The sequence below is a fragment of the Erinaceus europaeus genome, chromosome 20 (assembly GCF_950295315.1).
Source record: "Erinaceus europaeus chromosome 20, mEriEur2.1, whole genome shotgun sequence".
Lineage (NCBI taxonomy): Eukaryota > Metazoa > Chordata > Mammalia > Eulipotyphla > Erinaceidae > Erinaceus > Erinaceus europaeus.
The window spans coordinates 48,675,304-48,679,599 of NC_080181.1; the positions used below are offsets into that span (position 1 = coordinate 48,675,304).

Genomic DNA, 4,296 nt, shown 5'->3' on the forward strand with positions numbered 1-4,296 from the left:
TATTCCATTGTGTATATTGTGTATAAAGACCATTGTGTATACAGACCACAACTTGCTCAGCCACTCATCTGTTGTTGGGGGTGTCCAGAAATAGCTTTCTGTACCTGATTCTCCCAGCCTCCCACTAAGCTATTCTGTAGCTGGCAAGACCTCAGACACTACCTATACTCCCAAATTTCTTGGCAGCTGACCACCCCCTGAAAAGCCACCCCCAGACTTTTTATGGTTCAGAAGTTAAGTGTTGGCAATAGTGGTGGCAATTAATTGATGGGGGGGGGGGGCTCAGCCCTAGAATTCCTCTTTTTACCCCTTCCCCATTGAAGGGGACTGTGAGGAAGTCCCTATCCCTCTGAGAAGTGTGTGTGTGTGTGTGTGTGTGTGTGTGTGTGTGTGTGTGTGTGTGTGTGTGTGTTGGGGGGGCGAGGGAATAGCTTCCCCTAGTCTTGCCCCTGTCCTGACTCCCCACCTTCTCAGCAACCAGAAGCTAGGAAACAGTGCTCTCAAAACCCTCACCATGTCCCAGCCCACAGAGGAGTGAGGGTTTTCCACAGGTGTTGTGTGCTCTGTCTTTTGACTGGAGATGATGGATTTTGCAGCTGGGAGGCAGTATAGGCTCCATGCCCTATCAGGACCCTGAGTCTGAACCCTGGCAGCACATAGGAGCACAGCAGATGACACTAGAGGAAGCCCCAGGATGGTGGAATGGGACTGAGCTCACTTCTCTCTCCCTCCCTCCTCCTACCCCCTCCCCATCTAAAATTTTAAAAAGTAATAATAATAATAATAACTTTTGCCTGGGAGCCAGGAACAATGGCACAAGTGTCTGATGCCCACCCCCCACAAAACACACATACATATACATACACACACAGGAGAAACCAGTAGGGGTTGTCATACGTCTACATTGGAGTCCATTCTATTCAGTTAAAAACTGCCTTTCACAGACAACCTCACTAATGTGTCCTGGAACCTTGCCTCTCCAGAGCCCTGCCCCCAAAGGGAAAGATAGACACAGGCTGGGGGTATGGTTCCACCTGCCCACATGCATGTGCAGTAGAGAACTACAGAAGCCAGACCTCCCACCTTCTGCTCCCCAAAATAATTTTGGTACATCCTCCCAGAGGGGTAAATGTTAGGGGAAGATTACCAGAGGGCTCTGAACTCCAATTCCATCAGGACCCAGAGAGAGAAGAGGAAAAAAAAAAAAAAAAGGAAAGACATTCAGGTGTAGGTATGTGGTTTAGGAAGAGAAAGCAGGACCATAGGAAAAAAAAAAAAGGGCAAATATATATATAGAAAGAGAGGGGGGTGGCTTATAAAAATAACTAAATAACTAACATGGGAGTCGGGCAGTAGCGCAGCAGGTTAAGCACACATGGTGCAAAGCGCAAGGACTGGCATAAGGATACTTGTTCAAGCCCCCAGCTCCCCACCTGTAGGGGAGTCACTTAGGCAGTGAAGCAGGTCTGCAGGTGTCTATCTTTCTCTCCCCCTTTCTATCTCCCCCCTCCATTTCTCTCTGCCTATCTAACGACAACATCAATAACAACTACAGCAATAAAAAGGGCAACAAAAGGGAAAATAAATAAATAAAAAATATTTAAATAAAAAATAACTAACCCAGGGAGTCGGGCAATTGCGCAGTGGGTTAAGTGCAAGTGGCACAAAGCTCAAAGACTGGCTCAAGGATCCCAGTTCGAGCCCCCGGCTCCCCACCTGCAGGGGAGTCACTTCACAAGCAGTGAAGCAGGTCTGCAGGTGTCTGTCTTTCTCTCCCCCTCTCTGTCTTTCCCTTCTCTCTCCATTTCTCTCTGTCCTAGGCAACAACGATGACCTCAATAATAATAACAGTAATAACTACAACAATAAAACAACAAGAGCAACAAAAGGGGATAAATAAATAAATAATTTTTTTTTAAATAGTAAACCCATATCTGTGACCTGTGAGAACCTCTGTAGTTTCCAACGGAGGAAATGGGGACACAGATCTCTAGTGGTGGGACCAATGTGGACTTATACCCCTGTTAGCTTATAATTTTCTAAATCAATATCAAATCTCTAATAAAACTGCTGTTCAGTCTAAGACATCAGAAGACACAGGCAAGGAAGAGTGGGGAGCTGTAAAAAATGGTGACTTCACCGTTTTCAGCCGATCTTGGATGGACCTTGAAAAAATCATGTTGAGTGAAATAAGTCAGAAACAGAAGGATGAATATGGGATGATCTCACTCTCAGCCCGAAGTTGAAAAACAAGATTAGAAAAGAAAACACAAGTCGAACCTGAAATGGAATTGGAGTATCACACCAAAGTAAAAGACTCTGGGGTGGGTGGCTGGGTGGGGAGAATACAGGTCCATGAAAGATGATGAATGACATAGTGGGGGTTGTATTGTTAAATGGGAATCTGGGGAATGTTATGCATGTACAAACTATTGTATTTACTGTTGAATGTAAAACATTAATTCCCCAATAAAGAAATAAATTATTAAAAAAAAAAAAGGAAGAGTGGGGAGAAGTTAATGTCAAGAAAAACATCAGTAGTGAAGCTAATTTATTACTCAAGGAGGGTACATTACAAAAAAAAAAAAAAAAGGCCAAGGGTGGGGGGGAAGGATGCAGTGACGCACACATTACAGTATGCAAGGACCCAGGTTCAAGCCCCTGGTCTCCACCTGCAGAGTGAAAGCTTCACGGGTGGTGAAGCAAGGCTGCAGGTGTCTTTGTCTCTTTCCCTCTCTGTCTCCCCCCCCTCAATTTCTGTCTCTACCCAATAATAAATAAATGAATAAGATTTTTTAAAAGCTCGGAAGAATCTAGAAAAAAAATGTGCTAGTGGTCAAGCAATCATGTTGGATAATGACTAGAGGTTTGGGGAAATTGGGCTGCCCTGTTTGGTGTGGATCTCGAAAATGTTAGGTGATAAAAAAAAAGGGCTTCTGTCGTGAGTGACACACGTAGGGCAGCTCGTTTGCTCTACGTGCGGAATCGACATCAAGAGATTTCGGAAGCATAATTTTTGTTGTTAGGGCAGCTGGTGATCGTTGGTCCTGGCGAAAAAAAAAAAAAAAAAAAATGTTAGGTGATGGTGATAGTGCCACTGCCTTTATGAAGATGTGTGTGTGTGTGTGTGTGTGTGTGTGTGTGTGTTTTCATTTATCTTTTGCCTCTAGGGTTATCGCTGGGGCTCAGTGGCAGCACTACCAATTCACTCTCCCTGGAGGTTATTTTCCTTTTTTTTTTTTTTCCATTTTATTGGACAGGACAGAGAGAAAGAAATTGAGAGGGGAGGGGGAGATAGAGAGGGAAAGAGAAAGACAAACACCTGCAGACTTGCTTCACCACTTATGAAACGTCTCCCCCTGTGGACAGGGTTCCAACCTGGGTCTCTGTGCTTAGTACTCTGTGCTTAGTGTGCTTAACTGCCCAGCCTGTGTGTATGTGTGCGTGTGTGTGTGCGTGTGTGTGTGTGTGTGTGTGTGTGTGTGTGTGTGTGTGTGTGTGTGTATTTTCCTTTTCCTTAAAGTTTATGTCTTTATAGAAGACAGAAGGGGCACCAGAGCCATCACTCTGGCATTCTCATTGCCTGAGGTCTGACTCAAAACTCCCAGGATTCTGAGTTTGCTGCTTGTTTTTTTTTTTTTAATATTACTTATTGGTTCATTTATTCCTGTGAGAAAGCCTCCTGGGTCACCACTACTCTTTCTAGTCTCTAGATCAACCTGAAGTCTGTGGCCCTGGTGTGACCTACTTTTGTGGGAGTTATGAGGCTGTAGGTACTAAGAGACTGATTAAATAGGAGTCACCTGCAAGGGATGGAGTTAAATGGGTCTGCAGTTGTCTCTCTTTCTCTCTTCCTCGCTCTCCTCTCGATTTCTGTCTTATCAGATAAAACAAATAAAGGAATGGGGGGGCTGGGTAGTGGTTAAGCACCAGGTTAAGTGTACATATTGCCAAACACAAGGACCGGGTTCGAGCCCTCCCCCCCCCACTCTCCATCTTGTGGGGGGCACTTCACCAGTGGGAAAGCAGGTCTGCAGGTGTCTTTTTCTTTCTCTCTCAGTCCCCCCCTCCTTTCTCAGTTTCTCTCTGTCCTATCTAAAAAATTAGGGAAAAAAAGGCAGCAGCCACTGGGAGTGGTGGATTCATAGAGCCAGCACTGAGCCCCAGTGATAACTTTGGTGGCAATAATAAAAAAGAGAGAGAAAAAAAAAAGTGGTGTCCAGGAGCAGTGGATTCATAGTGCAGGCACCAAGCCCCAGCAATAATGCTGGTGGCAGTAAATAAATAAATAACACT

At 44.9% G+C, this 4,296-nt stretch overlaps 1 non-coding gene across 1 annotated transcript; it reads left to right on the forward strand.

The window, feature by feature from the left end:
* The first annotated feature begins 2,925 nt into the window (after positions 1 to 2,925).
* On the forward strand, positions 2,926 to 3,058 carry LOC132535163 (U11 spliceosomal RNA). The gene has a single exon (XR_009546947.1). It is a non-coding gene; the product is annotated as a U11 spliceosomal RNA (small nuclear RNA).
* Positions 3,059 to 4,296: the final 1,238 nt, after the last annotated feature.